We start from the raw sequence: 19,826 nt of genomic DNA, 5'->3' as shown, positions 1-19,826 counted from the left end.
TTTTAAATAGTCTTCAGAAATCAAGCTGGTCAAATGTAATAATAATAAGCCACCTGCTTCAATTCACATACTTAATTTCTTCTCTGCACACTGTATATATTTTTCCCATGATCACATTTCTAATTAAGAAATTATAACAACTTTCCTTTGTTCTCCTAGTTCAATAAGACCATGTCCTGAAATTCTGACTCAATCTTTACTTAGTCCTTATTCAGGCAAAACTCTTAAGAAAGAAAATGAAAGACTGCTAATCAGTGAAATTCCATTTTTTCCTTCAAAGCTGATTCACTCCCCACTTTTCTGTTGTAAAGTGTTGAGTGAACTGTTCCATGAAATTTACAGCACTTAGTTTTGAAGTAACACGTCTGACAGCAATTCTGCTTGGAATACTTAAAACAATTTTGTTACCAGTCCGATATAGTCTTTTCACAACAGAAACTGATCAGCTGCTGCTGTGTATTGTTGGTAGTGCTCTCAAGCCTTTTTTTTTTTCCTTCTGCAGCTTTTGTTCAGAATTGTTTTATTGTGTCATTGACTAATAGGCCTCCTTGGATTGTCATCTTTTATTGCCTGTTCCTGCCAGCTGCAAAATACCAGCTTCCTTTTTTAATCATGAAATGAATTGTTGTAGGAATGGGGAATGGTACAGTTTCCTCCACATAGGATTCTCCAGTAAGAAAATTATAATTTCTGGGATGCATTAACACAATATACTAGGAAACAGCTGCATAATTTAACTTAATGGTAAAGCAATATCTCATTATAGGGAAAGGATAAATTCAGCAAATTCATGTTTTGTGTGTACTTCTAGTCTTCTTCAGTGATTGCATTCAGCTCTGTTTTTTATCCTTCTCCTCCCAAGGGGTTAGAAAAAGCCATCTTTGCAGCAAAAATATAAGTGTAACCTTCTTTAGAAACTAGTTTTAACTATTAGCTAGCAATGACATAGATGCCTAGATTCAAACTCTATTGAAAAATAAGTCCCCGTAGAAGACCTTGGCAGAATATATTGCAAATATGCCGATGGCCATCTATTCTAAACAAAAACAAAAAGGAAAAACCTGAAAACCAAAGTGAGTTACATATTTAGATTTGGGAATATGTGTATTTTTGAAAGTGAGATGCATCTGAAGACATGGGTGAGCTAATAAATACAGGTCAGGTGGATCGGTGTGAAAGCACTGCATATACCTTTTAACATAAATGTAAATATCTTGGTTTTTAGTAGCCATTATGTGATGATTTTGTTTGCAAGAAGCTATGCAGAAGGAAAAAGCTATACTGCAAAGTAAAAGCTGCATTGCAAACTGATTCCAGTGAAGTCTATGAGGGCAGGATATATCCTCTATTCTTTACACAGTGATACAGAGTCCTGATTCTACAAACTCTGGCTCACATGGGTAATTCTAATGAAGTAAAAATTAAGTTAGTGCATAGGCACTTTACTTTGCAATAGAATTTTAAAACTACAGTTCATAAAATTACATGTCAAATGTGGCTCTCTATACCCACCTCTCCCTGGTGGATATGCTTCTGTATTTCCTAAGAAGTTCAACTACATATTTATTTTCAAGATAATCATCTTTATTGATAGCAAATTGTTCATATCCTCTGTGCTATAATGAATTGGTATCCTTAAAAAAGCTCTTGTCTTTTTAGGTCACTGTTTTATAGGATGAAGTAAGGCCTCATTATATCTAGGTCCTACCCTAAAGCAGACAGGATAAAAACCCAAGAAAAAAATCATCGTAATAACGATCTGAAAACTCTTTACTAACAACGAAGCTTTTTTACTGACATGTATTTTTACTGACATTTGGCAAGTTTTTTCATGAGAAAAAATGTACCAGTTTTAGTTCAGATTCTGATCCTTTTCTGTTGTGAGCAATTATCCAAGGTCTGTATTCTTGGTTTTGGCCAAAAATTGCATGTTAAATGGAGTCTTACTTATTAACAATATGATGGCATGTTTTGCATTATTTACACGACAGCATATGTCTCGTACTCTGTGTTATGTGCTGTAGTAAACACCTTCTTACAGCAGCTGCATTTAGCATTGTACTTGCTTTCCTTGCCTTCACAAATCTATTCTTTTAATTTATTATCTGTAGTCCAAGCAGAGTGAAATGTACACATTTTGCTTACTTTTGCTTTTTGGCAATAGGTTCATCTGTGCTTTTAAGATTACCGCTTTTTCTTTTCTCAGCTACCATTTTTTTTTAATATTCAGCACTAATGCGAATGATGATGAATTGACGAATGAAGTCTTATTTAACTGTAGCTTCCAACATGGTTTTCCCAATATCAGGCATGGTCAAATGTGATAGGACTTAGTTATATGCAAAACAGGCTATCATTTCAAATAACAATTCAAATTAACTTAAAAGTTAAATCAAAAGGCCAAATGTCATTTGTCTTACTCAAATGAGTAGTCCCACTGGCATCAGAGATTTTTTATGTGAGCTAAGTATTCATATATAAAAACAGTTAAAAGACAAAGTATCAGCATTTCGGGTAAAGAGCAGTATAGTTTACTTTTGTTCTTTTGGGAGATCACCAATATTGTTCATATTGGGTGCTCTTCTCAGTTGAGACCTTATGCACAATACTTTGCAATGAGATATTATAGCTGCAGGGAGAGGTGTGGTAGAAGATTTTTTTGTCCAACAAAAAGATTTCTAATTTCAGATTTTTTTTCCATTTTACATCAGGATGAAACTGGCACCTTTTAGGGAATTTTTATCCCCATTCTCCCATTATACCCAAGTGGTTAAACTCATCTGCAATCTGAGAAAATTAGGTTTAGGTCTGTGACCTGCCAGTTTCCCACTTGCAGGTAAGAGATTACATCTCTCTCTCAACATGAGCTTATTACTTCTATAACTCTGGTGCTATGCATGTGTAATTATGTGAAAAAGTATTTTCATACTGAGATGGGGCAAACTCCCAGGCCCAGTGCCAGCCCACCACCTGTCTATTGGCAAACCATCTGCCTTGCTCACCTGCCATGCTTTGTTGTTAAATAATCCAGATGTTAATTAGGTGGGAGGCTGCCCTTTTAGCACCCAGATGTCAATGGAAGGTATTCACACAACTCCCCCTATTTCTATATCTCCCTATTGTGTCCCATGCCTTGCAGATGACATATGGTTTGTTCTATTTGAGGTCAGACCAAACTCAGTTCATAGTTAGGTCTCTAGCATACTGCCGTATTTGGGGCCTCATACATTCCAACCCACTCACTTGGGCCTCTGACACTCCTCCCACTCTCACCAGGCCTCTCTCACACTGCCCTGTCCTGGGCCACATACATCCAACCCTGCTCCCTTCGAGTGACGATGTGGGCCATCAGGCTTATCTCTTCACTCCATGGCCAGCCCTGGTGTATCCTTTTGGGTCTCTCCCGTGACCCTCATCTGAATGGTGGCTCAGCAATTAGTCAAACTGTGGGCTGACTTTGCCCCTAGCCTCTCACCAGGCTACTTTGCCCCTTTCTTGGGCCTACACTCCAGCCCTACACTGGGGCCAGGGGTCTTCCACCTCTGCAGGCTCAGGTGCCTTTCAATAAATGTGCCTGGCTTCAAATCCACCCTCTCACTAGGTCCTGGAGTCTTACATCCCCATGGTTTCAGGTGCCTCTTAATAGGCATGCCTGGCCCCACTGCTACAACCAATAACCCACCAGATGGTGGAGGCTGGGGTTAAGGGGCCCCTACCCACCTTTCACCAAGGAAGTAACTAGCCTGGTAGTCCTTGGGGACTCCTTCACTACAAGGAGTCCCACCAGGCCACCCTTCCTCAGCAGGGTGCAGTTTCAGGTCATTCCCAGGGCCAGGAGACTCCTACCATCCTCATAACTCCTGCCCTTACCTCCAAGATGTTCCAGGAGTAGTAGCTCAGCCGGACATTTTTATTCCCTTGGCGAGTGGCAGCAAACTGCTGCCTCAGCCCTGAGGGCAGGGCTCTAAAAGGGCCACACTCATAAAGCACCTGCCAGCTGCCTGCCCCCAGCCCTTAAAGTGACAGGCACCCAATAGTTGCTCTGTCACACGTATATTTAGACTTATTGGATTTATTTTCATATTTTATACATATATTAAAATACAGCTGTTTCATGCCATTGCTTAACATTATATTTTGGTATCTTTAAAATATTTATCTTGCATAACAGAATTATACTATAATATAAATTAATAATAAATTCAATAATCTGGTTGTTAGTATTACATGGCAAACATTTTCTAAATTCTGTATTTTACATAGATGATTTATTCAATGAAATCCATAACTGATCTAATACAATGTGTTGTTATACATTCTATAAGCAGTTAAGAGCTTTTGAAAAGTAAAAACAAAAAGACTAGTCTTTTTGTTGTAATTGCTAGTGTTCTGTTATGCCCAGTTCTGTTCACTGCTCATCTACAGGGGTGAACAAAAATTTGAGATTGCTTGTAGTTGTCGCCATACTTCATGTTCACTTAAAGATGACATAGCCACAAAGGTTTCATTACTACCTATTCAAAATAAGAAATTAATATTGTTCCCTCTGTCTCTTGATGAATGTCCTTACATTTATTACACTTGAAGGGAATATACTAATCTGTCTGAGGAAGAATAGGGGAAAAAAAGAACTTTCATAGAGATGAAATGCAATGGCAGCAATTCTGATAGCAGGAGAACACAATGCAGCAAAAGGAATGCCTGTAATAAAACTTGAATCTTTGGCATACTGTATGAACACATTTTTATGGGTTTGTATATGGCCAGACAGAAACACAGAATTAAAGAGATCATTGTTTGATTCTTGGTTTTGTTTTTAACTTGGCTTTTTGCAGGACATTGGGTATCAGAACCAGTGTTATTTACATCTTAACTCAAATATATTTTCACTTTTTTAAAATAATGTTTTGGCTTATCAGCATGTAAGACAGACTGGGGGCATCGACATATGCAGTTATGGGCTTTTTCTAACACACATTAAATTTAGTACCTCTAATGTGAGGGACTAAAGTAATGCACATTAGGCTGCCCTAATGCACAGTAGCAAACACACATATTTTTTTACTGATGCTTAATGGACAGTAGTCTATTTTACTGTATATTAGCATATTTGCATAGTTTTTATTTGTGATGCTTTAATGCACAGAAAGCTAGACTACTGCACATTGAAGTGCGCATGTAGATATGCCAACTGGTGTATACTTTAAGCCTTGATGGAATGGATCAAAGGCTAACAATAGAAACTTTTTCCATGGTACAGTTAAAGAGGAAGTGATGGTATAAAGCTAATTAACTTTATGTCCTACCTTTTTTTTTTCCTTTTTAACATTAAAAATAGAAGTAGAATAAGGAAATATGTTCTAAGTTCAACATAAAGAAAATTAATCTCAAAAGATAGGTCAAATAGACTGTGTACTTCAGGATTACATATTGGAGAACAGGTCATTACTTTTTAAAGTCTCTCTTCTCCAGAGCTCCTTTACCAAATATACCTCTAAAGATGGCTGTTACTACATGGTTGCATGAATTCTCTCCTCTATAAGGGTAGCCTGTGTTCTAGAAAGCAGAAAAGTCTCAAAAAGCATTTGTTGACTTTAGTGTACTGAGAGAGGTAGTTGCAATAAAGCTAAAGTCAGGCAGAAGGCAGGATAGATTTCCACTTCCTAGTGCAATTCTATAGACTAACTAAATCAGAGATATATACAATAACCTTTCATAAGCCCATGGCTTACTTCACCAGATGCTTTCCTGCAGTCCCTTTACAGCATATGATGAATTAAGCCCTGGGCTTATGAAAGTTTATGCTATAGACTTGTGATTTAATTAAGATGCAAACCTACGCTGCCTTCTGCCTGGTGTACTGTAGAGGGTCCCAGTGACCATCCTCCAAGATACCTGAACTAGTTATATTATGACTAGAGCTCTTGTTTGGTGGTGGAGATAGTGGAGGAAGTTTGGAATAGTTTGCATTTCAAATTCAGAATACTGTGATTACATATGCTACATCATGTCACAAGGAAGGCTGTTATGTGACAAAAGTTTGGCTAATACAAGTTATGGGGTTATATGACTGCCTCACATGACCATTTATGCCCCTTAAATCTCCTTACTTATTTCTCTAGTTTTGATTAATCTAAACATGCTCATTCAGTCCTACTCTGCATGTGTCTGGGGTGCTCTGATCAGTATCCCCTGAGGGTATACTTCTTATTAACCTTTGACTCACCTGCACGTTCATTTTTGTTATTTTTTATCCCCTGTAATCAGTTGTCCTTTGTCCACACTAGCTGCCCAATTACTAGGAGTACTAAGTAACATGGTGGACTATAGCCCATGACCCTGACAAAGACAAATAGGCCTACTATGCATGTGGGAACCCTGTAAATGAGGCAATGAGGCCACTCTGGGTACTCACTGCTGCTGTTTTCCAGCAAACTAGAGACAGGGAACTTCAGACTGTTGGCAGTGTTTTCAGGCCAGCTTCACTGACTCATTCCTGGGGTTTGGAACATGTAAAGCAGGAGAAAAGCAGCAGGGCATACTTTTAGGAGATGTTTTTTAGAGAGCTAAAGAATATTGTAAATATTTGGGGGCATTCCTCTACAGAAGTTTGGACAATATGTAGCATAATAGGGCATTAATACATGTACTCCAGGAGTATATCGGGAGGCGGGTGATTTAAAGTACCTGGATTGTCTTGTGTATCAGTGTCCCTGAGATGAAAAATGGCAGCTGGGGCACTTTGACTAAAGCTCATTGAATGAGCTATAGTTAAAGTACCCTCTCCATTTTTCAGCATGGGGACGCTGATATACGAAAAGCTGGAGTCTGCTAGAGTGTAGCAGGCTCACCTTGTAGCAAAACCCCCAGTTTTTTCTTTCTTTCTTTTTTTTATTTATTTTAAAATGCATTCCCTCTCCTTCCCCAACCATTTCTGATCTTTTCTCTCCCTCTCTATTCCCTATAGATAAGTATAAGTGAGCTCAGACTTAGGATAAGCTTTAAACATTTGTAGTTTAGTAGCAAGTTTTTGGTTTTGGATATCCACTGTTTTATATTGTATTATTATCATTTTTGTATTGATTTTTATTGTTTCATATGGATATTGTATGTTTTAGGCCTGTGTTTGTAAGTGAACCAAAGTCATGTCAAGTTTCCATTTTATATGTCAAGCCTCCATCTTCTGTCCTCTGCCAGGGCATCCCCTGCGTTGCAACTGTATGAGTCACATACTTCTCCCATGTAAATTGGTTCCTGGACGAATGAGTGTGATTGGGAATGATTGAAATACAATGGTAGCAGGCCTCTACTGAATGGCCTGTAATGACTGGGCCATCACCTCGCATTGATTCATCCAGGAACCACAGACCTCACTCAGGAACAGAAAAAAAAACAGCATTTAAAAGACAAAAGACCCTGCAAAACCAGCAACTCTCACCATTACAGACACCTGAAACTGCACATTCCTGCATGGAGCATACATGCTCAGTATGCCAGGGGCTGACCCTTGCTTGGCCATGCCTCCTGTCACTAGAGTCACACAAGGTCTGCCCCTATAAAAAGGGGCAGTGCAACGCCCTCTCCATCTGGACCAGCACCATGCCACACCACCTATTCACCCAGAGGCCCTGCTGGCGACCCCCCTCTGGACAACATCTACCAGACAAGGACCCCTTTCCAGGCTGGATAGGTAGATATTACCTGCACACTTCCTCCTACAATTTGGACTCTCTCTCTCTGTCTCTCTCTTTCCTCCTGGACTTCTGTGGACTTCAGCCCCTGCAACAAGCCTCTCTAACCCCTGCTGCCATTGTGTGTGGGGGCAGGGGGGTGCAAGGGAACCAATTTGACATTGTGTCACCATCTCCCCCGTTCAATAAAACCACTGTCATTTGCAACCCTGGGTTGGGTCATGTTTTACTGAATCCCAATCCCTTCCCTATCTTAAATTCTCTCTCTCTCAGCTCCAGTCCCCAACCCCTCTGCTAGTTTCCCGATCTTCCAATTCCATCTCCCCTTTTCTGCCACCTCTCAGCCTCCCCTGCTTCTGCTGCCTTTTCCCTGTGACTTTCTGCTGCCTTTCTCTGCTTTCCTGCTGCGCTGCTGCCTGCTGCTTTTCCTGTGATTTTCTGCTGTTCATCTCTCTGTTTTAAGGCTTCCCCCACACCTTCTGTAATCTCCCCCCCCCCCGCCCGTGCAGCTTCCCAGCTCCTCTTAGCTGTCCTGCAGTTTTCTCCTGACCACTGCCACCTGAGGGAGCATGAGTCATTGGGCCCTTGGGCCCCACAGGGGAAAGACATTTGGGATGGGCAAACCCAGAGAAGGGGCTGGGTAAGCAGCCCCCTCCCCACCACGCCTAGTCAAGGCCCTAAGGGGAGGGGCCCCTGATGCTTCCTCGACACCCCCACCCCAAGGGCCCCCATTGGAAGGAGGACTATCTCTTGCCATGTGTCAGGGACTATATTAAGGAAATAGATGTTATTAAGATTGTTCATGTTTGTGCCTTATATTTTGCAATTGAAATGCTGTATTGTGGTGTTGTAAATAGTGTTATTTAGGGTTTGACCTTGGTTATTGGTTAATGTTCACTGTAAATATATGTATATGATATTTAGATTTATGTTTATGTATGGTATAACTCAGTAAATTGTATTTAGTTAAGAACTTTGGGCTTGGGCTAACTCCATAGAGGAAAGAGGGATCTGCTTAAAATTCTGGCATCCCTCTCAAAGCACCCCCTCCTGCCTACCCATCCCATCATATGGAGAATAGGCCACACCCTTGGGTGTACCCGGGTTACAAGAGCATTGTAATTATTAATTACCACACTCCAGAAGACTTGATTAATCAAGTCTGATCTGTTGTGCTGTAATTATAACATGTCGGCACAGCCTCAATGCTCATGTATAGGTGCCCAGAGAATCCTGGTTTATAACTTAGCCTCCTAGGACATCTATACACATGCTCCAGGGTGGAGGGAGGGGGTGGAAGGAGCTTTAATTAGAGTGGCTCCAAGAGCTGCTCTAGTTAAAGCACCCTCAACTTCACATGTATTTAGCGTCCCATTGTTCAAAATGGCAGAGGGGCCATTTGAACTAAAACTCATTCAGTAAGCTTTAGTTCAAGTGCCACCACCACCACTTCGAAGAGTGAGGATGGTGAATAAATATGATGTGGAGACAGTTACAGAAATGTGATGTGGAGCGTGTTAATTAGCGCATTCCAACAGACTTGATTAATTCAGTCTGCTCTGATGTGTGCTAATTATCACGCAACAGAGCAGATGCCCAGCTTGTGTATAAAGGGATCCAAACTCTGCTGGTTATAAGAATAATAAACTTTGCAAGAGAAAGGAACAGTGCCAAAAAGGAGACATTCCCAATTTCTGCAGGTGCTCAGCAGAACTTTTGAGTTTGGGATCTTCTGCTTATGAAAATGGAAAGGATAATGTAGGCCTTAGTTTTTACTATGTTTTTAATATGTTATTAAAAGTTATGTAAGAACTTATTACCTAAGTTATGTAAAAACTTATTAAAGTCAAAGGTGGTGAAGTTTGAGTAACATCTGAATAGCAATCAGGTCTTTAGGATTTTGTTCTATGTAAAACAGGAATATAAGGATACTGTATTGTTTTGATTATAAATCTATCTTTTATTTTTCTTCAAAGGGACATTAAAATTACACCACATTTATACATGGGGTCAATCCATAAGCAGGCCTCTACCATCTCAACTTTTGTACTCGCAATATATTGTGCTTATGTACATGCAATAAAATACTAAGTCAGAATTGTTTTCAGTGCAGTTTTTATATTAGTACTTAGTGCTAACCTGTTGGGTCCTTTCCTTAGTTATATGATTTTACTATCAAGTATGGCAAGGACAACGCCAGTTCAAGATCTCTCTGTTTTTATTGACTTATATTCAGGGGGAAAGCTATTTTTCCTTAAACTGAACCTTAAATTGTGGGGTTTAAAGGAATCTTTAAATGCATAGTTAGGGTGTGTAATTATTACAAATGATCCTTCATTCCTGTGTTATCCTCACTGTGTAATTCACCACCCACTGAGATTTGGTTACCTTCTAATGAATTTGCCTTTACAAAAAAGTCATAAAAATGGAGAAGCAGTTCTTTGGCTCTTTCTACCAAGGCAGCAATATTATTGTTAAGTTAGGTGTATTATCTTTTTCTGATTTCTGTACATATTTACATGTAGCCCACATTTAATACATAAATTTAGGGAAGTCACCAAATTAAACAGACCTCTCTACTAAATAATAGCAGGTGTGATTTTGATCTGACTGATGCCTGTGTAGCATAACAAGTGGGACCACAGGTATTTTGTGCAAAACTGATGTAAAATAAGAACTAGGTCAGTTATATAAAACATGAATCTCCAAGCTCATTAATTATTTGTCATACGACAGTTGAAGTCTGGAGAAATGCATGACTTCTCTTCTTCCGTCACCAAAAGCAAGTGGGGGCCATTCTGGATGACGACTTTTTCACTCATTTTTTCATCTTCCTTGCAGAGAGGCAGATTTCTCTTTCTAACTGAGGGTCTGTTGAGGGAACTGTTGAGAGACCTTTGACACAGGAATTCAAAGGTCCAAACTGACCAAGACTCACAGAGAAGTGCAGCTTCCTGTGTAACTTTCTCAATAGGAAGATCCACTAAAATAGTCCTGGTCTCTGGGGACTGCACAAAAATGTGAAGGAGCTGACTCAAACTTAAAAACTTGACTGAACCTACTGCCCTTTCCCAAAGTAAACTTTCCCAAAAGGAAGCTGCAAAAAGAATAATGTAGGATTTCTCATCTCCTTCTAGCTCCCTTCTCTCATGTAAGAGAGAATATGAGAATGAGTAAGTACTTTAAGTTTTCGCTAACAGTATTTAAAAGATCAATTTTTTTTCAGGTACTGAAATATACAGTAAAACCTGTTTCAAATGACCATTAAGAGACATGGCCAATTGCTTCACAAACACATTCTTCTCATAAAGATAGAGCAAAATTTTACTGATTTTATCTGGGTATACTTTGGTCTCCTAAGACAGCAGGTTACCTGCTGTTTAGAATAATTACAGGATGAAATGGACAGGAAAGAAAGCAGGCTTAATAGTTAGTGTCAGGAAAAATAGCAATAAAACAGTTCATGTTTGCCCTAGGGGAAAGGGGGGGAAATCAATGTAAACAAACCATGAGATTTAAATCAATTTTGAAAGGTGCAATTTATACAAATATTCTTTCTTTTCTACCTTGAAAACACACTGCTTATTTAGAGAGGACTTAAATTAAAAAGTGCAGAAAACCAATCTCCTGTTGAAGTATTTACTGAAATAAAAGAATGTAAGTGGAGTTACCCTGTGGAACTTGCTGCCACAGGATATCATGGTTCTTACCAGGATTTAAAAATTATAAGGTTCACAATTCAGAGCTGAATGGGGAATAAAGGCATTGACCTTAGATTGCTCTTTCTTACACATACATAACTCCCATTAATTGATTGAAGCTACTTCTGATGATCGTCTCTTAGCTTGGATGCCAAAGTGTGACCATTATAGACGGAAGAATCCCCTCCCCATTTCTCTATGGTTGGAAGGACTATTTAGTCTAGACTTACAGGAATAAGTGGGTGCATGGGTGGATCTAGAATTTTGAAAAGGGCAGTGCAGACGGTAACACCCTGTGTGTTACCTAATCACTCTCAATGCAAGGAGGATTGAATGGATTAGTATTCACATTTTATTGATTCCACCTCCCTCCTCCCCCCCGACACATTGATCAGGTCTGCTGAGCTGGAATTTGGGTCATCATATCTTGCTGGTGGTGGGTGCATCTGCACATGCAATTAAGTCAAAGAAATAAACTCTGGTGCAGTTCATTCCAGAGTTTATTTCTCCCAAGTACAGAGTTTACACGTGTGCCTGGGACTGCATCACATTGGGCCAGGGCAGAGCAGCCCCAGGCTGGCAGGTGACCCAGGGCATCAGCCCTGGACTCCAGGTGGCAGCAAAAGATGGTGGAGTGGCTGGCTGGGGTATGAGGGTGCTTTAGTGTGGAGCTAGCTGGTAGGTAGCCCCTATACTGTAGCACCTTTGTGTCCCTGTCAACCCCGGTCACTGTCTACACATATGCTGTGGTGGCATAAATTACTCAACTATAGGATAGTACTTGTCACAGACACTACTAACCTATGGTATAGTTAATTAATTTACTGTGCCCTAATGTGACACTTTACTGTGGGACTAATTAATCCACTCCATAGTAAAGCACATATGTAGATGCATCTGGTATGAATGAGAGAGAAATTACACATTATTTTCAAATTAAGGAGGCTGGGAAACAGTTTTGTCAGAGGCATAGCTCTTTCCCTGCCTTATCTTTTGGGCGGCCCAGCTATGTACCACCCTGTAAGCAGAGCTTGTGTCAGAGTCATACTCTACATCTTTTTTTTTTTTTTTTTGTGCAGCTAAGGGTTTGATTTTGCTCTTCACTTTGTTGGGAGCAGGGTTGGACACTAGAAGATCAGTTGTTTCCCATGAAACAACAAGTCTATGTAAACTGCAATCCTTTGTACATCCTTTGAAGGCCATAATGTTCTGAATTATACTAGTTACTCACCTCTGCTAGTTGTATCACTCAATATACATATCTGATTATCTTACAGCAAAAACACAACCACTGCAATTGACATTGCCCCTATATTTGGTCCAGAATATCTCATTATAACTGCGGCATAGTGGATATGATTCTGATTCCACTTACCATAGTGCAAATCAAGAGTGACTCCATTGATGTTAAGACATTATACTGGTGTAAGTGAGAGCAAATTCAGGCCCATTATTATTTTATGTAATTTTTCCACAATGAGAAATTAACAGATTGAAATATACTTAAGCCTGCCAGAATTTTTTTTAAAATTAACTCCTCCCAAAGAACAGTTTTAATTAGATTTTATATTACTTGTTTGCTAGTTTTTGTTGACATATTTATGGATATATATGGACTCATAAAATAAAAAACATTAGTGTTTTTCTTTCAATAAAGAAGACAACACAGCAACACAGACAGTATAGCCAACAATAAAGATAAAAGTGTAAAACAACTATAAGACTGCAGCAAATTATTCAAAAGATTGTAATTGGTGAATATTCTACTATGGGATATGATAGAATATTAGTATATGGTGAAGCTACCTAATACCCAACAATACTTATCAACGAGGAATTGAGTCTTTGTTCTGCATGAATTAATCTTCATCTCTATCTTTGTCTTAGAGTTTCTGAATAGCAAACTTTATAATGATTGAGATTAAAATGTTAGCCTGAAGTCAGATACCTGATACAATAGATTTGGGCAGGAAATGCTTTTCCAATTTATGATGATTATTACTGTCTATTTTTTAAAATAAATGTAATTGGAGAAAAGGGTTCTTTGTCTGATAGGACTGAAATCAGCTTTTTCCATTTTTGCTAGAAGTTGCTTTTTTACTCAGCTTAATTTTAGGGCCAACAAGCATCACATATGGATGGAAAATATTGTTGATATTTGATAAGTAACATGAAATCTTTATATGAAAAATAGAACACAATAGTTGTTGAGCTGCCAGCCATCCAAGCCAATTCAATAAGTTTGTAAGCATATGTGAACATCCTTATTTGTTTCTGAACTATATTATTGAAACATATGGAGTTGATGATTCATGAGAAATATGATTTAGGAAGCAAATGTAATTTTATCTGACAATGAATAAAGACAGTGCATTATCAAAGCAGTCCATGGAGCCCTGACCAGTATGTGTTTTCAGAATCTAGGGGTACATTTGAAAATCAGTGTTAATATGCATGATCAAGAATCAGAACTTATGCTTTTTATATAAAATACTTTGTGATTTGTGGTTTTCCTATCAAAATCCTTTCTCTTTCAAGGAATAATATCAGTCTATGTAAGTGCTTTTATAGATTCTTTATGTTGCTTCATTTATTGCTGGCTAGCTAGCTATCATGGTACTGCTGCTGACATAAAGAATCTATGATCATGCTAACCTGCCATTTCATTGTTCAATTTGTTTTAGTTGTTGTTGTCTGCATTAAAAGCCATTGAAATAAAAGCAAACAATCCTGGCTGATTTTTCCCAGCTTTTCTTTAACTCTTTCCCATGGCCGCTTGATGCAGCCTCCCATTTTGCATGCCATAAAATTCCAAACTAAATGTTAAATTTGAATCTTTTAATAACAGAAGTTTAAAACTATTGAATTAGACATGGCATTGTTTCTTTGTTGGATGAATTAATGTTCATCCATGCATAACATTTTGAATGTAACATTATTTAAGTAATTTAAAATTGAATTAAAGATTTATCTATTCTTGCTTACTTCCTGTTTGGTCCCTGCCAGATATCCCCTACCAACCCAGGGCTCCAGCCACACCTTGGAGTCTGCAAGGGACCCAGGCATGTGCAAATGCAGGGAATTGGAGCTGCTGGCAAGCAAGCAACACTGTTGAAGGAGGGTGCTGTCACACTGCTGAACCCCCACTGGATCTGCCATTATGCAGATAAGTCTGATCATCAGGAAAGCACAATGCACAAGTAGGTCCTTGCACCATATCCTATCTCCCATGTTTTCCCTGCTATCCTGGGATATCCAGCTGTGGAGAGTGGCTATGTGGAGTGTCAGTTTGGGCTGGGAACAGTGGCATCTATACACAGTGTCCCTTCCCTATACCTACTGCCAGTCAGTGGGGGACACTTGAGGTTTGGGCAGGGAACAGGCACTGGAAGGGAGGAACTGCCTGCCACTGCCACTCTCCCTGACTGAGTCCCACACCCTGCACAGCTGCTTCCTGCAACACCCGGCTGAAGAGGATCAGCTCTGGGGCTTCCCCTGTCCTCAGGTCAGCCAGGAACAGTTGGCAGGTAGGCCTCCTTTCCACACCCATAGGCAACCCCTACTGGAGAGGAAAAGAGAGGAATGAGAAGGGAGGGGAAATGCTGTTCAGTGCCATAGGGGAGGGGGTACTCAAAGTGGGTTGGGGGCTGCAAGGGAGTCATACTTGCTTCAGGGACTTATAAAAGTCCCCAGCAGCTGCTGCCATGGCATGATCTGCCTGTAGGGGTAGGGGGTGGTCACAGCAACCCCTGCAGCATCAACCACAATACTTACACCTTTCTATTCAAAATCATAGATCTGTCCATGTATCTGCATTATGTGGGACACAGGATAATTGTAGGCATTCAAATTACACCTTGGGAGAGGAAGGAATTGGTGGGAAGTGAATACTTCTCCCCAAGTTATGATCCTTGATTTCATAACAGCAAGAACCAGAATGCTCGTGAGCTTCTCTTTTTAGCTGGCAGTTTGCTGGGTGGTAAACAATAAAGTTGCATGCTGAGCCATTTATAAAGGAGCAGATAACTCCCTTTCCATGAGAAACAAGGTGAAAATAAGCAGACAGAAGGAGAGTAACAAAGGGATAGAGATTTGTGCAAATGATGCTGAAGAACTATCTATATAAGACTCCAGGAACTTGCACATGAATGGCTGACATAGTGAAGAGAGTCCAATCTTAATGAGAGAAGGTTCAAACTTATGCTCACTAATTCCACAGTATCCTTAAGCAGCAGTTGCATGCTTTGTGATTTTGGAATAGGATTACATTTTGAATACAAAAACCTAAATAAACATTCCCAGTATTTAAAGATAGTTTGGTGATGGCATGGAGAAGAACCTGCAAATGGAAAAAGAAAAAGGAGATACTTTATTGATTGTTTGGGATCCTAGATGCCTTAGTATATTTCATTCTGTCTCTGAGCTCTACCACAATGAGAAATCAAGCTCATAATATGCCAACCGTTTTGAAAAATTAGTATATTTAGTAAGCCTTTAGCATCACCTAAATGTATACTTGAAGTATAATGTAATTTTTCATATGGGAAGTCAAGTTAACAATGGTTGAAACTTAGTATATTGCTGACTATAGGATAAAAAAGTACTCTTAAGCAAAAATAATCCTTGGATAGTTCTTAGTCCTAATTACATCTTTTGCTTGAAGCTGAAAAATGTTCACTTTCTTCTGGCTTTTTTTTAAATCAGCAGGTACAGTTCCAAATTTTGCCCTGAATTATTGCCCTACTGACCAATAGGTTTGCCTGGGAATTTCTGAGGGTAGAATTTGATATGTATAGTGCTTTCCCCCCTCCTCTACAGAATTTCTGTTCTTAAAATAGGAGAGCTGGTTTCAAAATAATCTGTTCAAAGAACAGCTCACATACGGGAGTTGTCCTCTGCTGAGAGAGTATGATTTAGCAATGGGAATCTTTGGGTACATACAAACATTCACTGTGCCCAGTTTATGTTTAAGTGGCTTACTTTAAGGAGCTACATGGGCAGCTCAGTGTATGTAACTTGATGTAAGGGAGGGGCTGGCAGGTCTGGGAGGCAGGGGGGTGGAGGGGTAGGGTTGTCTGGGTGGAGGTGCAAGTGTGGAATTGGGGAGAAAAAATAGCCTGGTCAGAGTTGTGAATGGTGGGGATAGCACAGCTCCAGGACTGGGACAAGTGCAGGCAGCCTGTGTGCCCACCTCTTTCCCCCTCCCACCAAAGGGTGAATGGGTGTTCTGTTCACTACTCATCTAACCTAGGCCATGTACAGAAAGACACATAAGTTAGATCTTTTCCTCCTTGGACTTCTTGAGTGTCTGTTCTTATCCTATATTTACATACTTTAACTTTGCTATTCAGAAACCCTGGATTTAATAGTTCTCCTTCAACCAGGTAGAGATGTTTTTCAATACATGTGATGAAAATCCTTTGTATAAATCTTAATTTTATTGTGAATCCTAAATCTTTTCAAATGCAAGCACAGATTGCATATTCAGAAGGCCACTTCTTCCTCATGAACCTCAATATGGCTCAGTCTTACTGATGAATTTTAGCAGGTCATTCGATCTGCTTGCCTCCATGCTGACTATCATGGCCATGCCAACTCCCATTATATTAACTAAGGCCCTAAAAGGGTGAGCAGTAGCCTGAATTATGATTTTTGTGAAGTTAAGTCCCTGAATATGTGCCCTCCATCAAAATATGATAGGATTGATTAAATTGCTTTCCCTTAACATTTTTTATCACTCTTTCACATTGTATTTTGGTGAAAGAAGACTTGTCACTTATTATCTTTTTTGATATAATCATACATCAGGAAAAACTGCAGCCTCTATTAGGGTCTTGGATTTTGTGCATATGTTAGCAAAGATCACACTTGAGCCTTCTACTACAGAATTGCCAAAGGTTTATCTTGGGTTTCCTAGCATTTAGAAAGTGGAATTAGTTTACTTTGTGTTTTGGGAGAACTTGTCTCTCTTCTCCAGACCCCTGTATGAAAATGGTTATAGCCTGCCTAAATGATCTTTATCTGAGGTATCCAGATTCTGCACACTGCTCACTTTTCCTTCCTGTTGGTAGCTGAACCATTGGATAACTTAATTGTTGTGGGAATATTTATGTAGTAGGAAGAACATTCTGAGAGAAATTGAATGACATTTATGAGCTGCAGAAAGCCAGGGGGACTTGAAGGGGCCTTACATTCATGTTGGACTGGAGGGACTTGCCCTGTTCTACAAATACTGACCACTACCTTTGGCATACAACAACCTAATACTGACTGATGAAATTGTATCATCATGCAGACTTGGCATAACCAAAAATTGCTCCAGAATATCCACAAGAAGAAGCAGGCATTCTTGGAATTGAATGATGAGCTTGCTCCGACTCTCAAGCCCCAAGACAAACTACTTCAGACAGTCATGGCAGTCCAGAAATTGGTCACAATTGCTCTCTGGAAGATGGTTATACTAGATTGCACAGATCATCATTTTTGACAGGTTAGTGGCTGGGGCTGTGTTGGCAGAGATTGGTGAGGCAATTAATTATGTGTTATGTCTATGGTGAACATAACTAATGTGCATGGGGACCATAAGTGGTACTTATTTACCCATAAGCAGGAAGAAAATATGTCAACTTAAACAGAAATATGTCAACTTAAAGATATTAGTCTGTTGTCCTGCAGGCTTTGGTCAACTGCAAAGGCTTATGAACACCATGATTTTATATACAGAAAGGCGCAGACTGCCAATATACTGAATAAATCCCATGATTAGCTGAAAGCCAAGCACTGACCCTATTCTTTTCTCATGCCACATATATCAAGGAGATGTGCCCACACTTGTTTTAGGAGATGAAGTTATTCTTTTCTGCAATGTGCCCAATGTTGTCAATATTATTGTGCTAATAGATGATAATTTTTTCCTGGACTGGTTTCAAAACACTGTATATTTGCCTATCTACAGCCTCAGCTCATGATGCTCTGCTTCCCAGCTGTCCCTCATGTGCAGCCAGGACCCAAAGGCCTTACAGCTCATGGTGCTCTGGGTCCTGGCTGCACCAGACAGAGCACTGCAGGTCCTAGACTCACTGCAACAGGTACTGCATGCGGTGTGCGTAGCAGACCCTGTAGGTGGGGCCAATCCAGCATGCACCACTGAGGTGTGTGGATTAACCTCTGATCCAGCAGCAGCACCAGGGACAAGATGATGGGGCTCTGTCAGATGGATCTGGCCCACAGGCCAAGTCTTTGGCACCCGCGTTCTAGCCTGAGACAGAATAAATTAGCCAGTGTGAAATTCCAGCTTAGTGCACCCAGACTGCTTCTGCTACCCCTGTTACCAAATTTGCCCATTACTTTGGGGTGTGCTCATTTATTAGGGATAGTTTCTAGGGTCTTGGTGATTCTGTCAATGTGCTGCTTGTGTTACTATGCGGAGCTGTATTTCTCCCTTCTGCAAGACCTCACCCCCAGTGGAGCTATCTTGCAGGACTCAATCTCAATGGGACTGGGTTCCTCCAGTCACCAAATCAGTCATGCACATAAACACACACAAATTAACGTGACACGCCTGACCTGGCCAGGCTGATCAGCATGGACAGGCTGACACCCTCATATGCCAAGAATCAGTTCATAAGAGCAACAATAAAATGCAGTCAGACACAAGCACACAGGTGAACAGAATCCCTCTGAATCCGGCTGGGTGTCCAGCTGACACCCTCATGGGCCAGCATTCAGGTCATAAGGGCACATCTGAGTCAAACTGGGTCAATCAGCCTGTACAAGCTGATCCCCTTATGTTTCAAACTCAGCACGTCCCAATCTTTGGCCTCTTGATGAGCAGACCCCACAATAATTTGGGCTTCACAGGGATCTTTAGCATAGGTAAAAGAAGCGTTGCTGCAGAGCACGGGAGGAAAGAGAAGCAGAGAAGGAAAAATATACCCAATTACTACCAGTTTGACTCTAAAAGTTATTTATTGCTAAGCATATGAAATATATAATAGTACTAGTAGTAATAGACATGCAAAAGAAAAACAAACACAAACAATGACAATACTATCCTGGTTTCACTAAGTATTTGGGGAAACTTAGCTCAAGTTTAACTAATACAGTTCAGGTTCAGAAGTTTATGCCTAGAGAGAAGAGAGAGAGAGAGCGAGCGCTGGGGTCTCGCCTAGTCCACGGTACTCAGGCTGCAAAGCTGACAGGCACAGTCCGTAGCACAATCCTTGAAGAGAGAGACGATCTGTTCTTCCAGCATCCCAAGAACGACAGGGGATGGTGTCAGCACAGGAGTTTTCTTCTTCTTTCTTCTTCTCCTTCTTTCCTCCTGCTTCTACTTCTTTTTCTTTTTTTTCTCAGCACACACACTTACAGATTTTTATACCCTCAGTTCAGCTGCTTCGAAGCACCCTCAGTAGTGTAAATCATTGTCTTTTCT

Source organism: Alligator mississippiensis, chromosome 4 (assembly GCF_030867095.1).
Source record: "Alligator mississippiensis isolate rAllMis1 chromosome 4, rAllMis1, whole genome shotgun sequence".
NCBI classification, from domain to species: Eukaryota; Metazoa; Chordata; order Crocodylia; family Alligatoridae; genus Alligator; species Alligator mississippiensis.
This window is presented reverse-complemented; position numbering follows the sequence as displayed.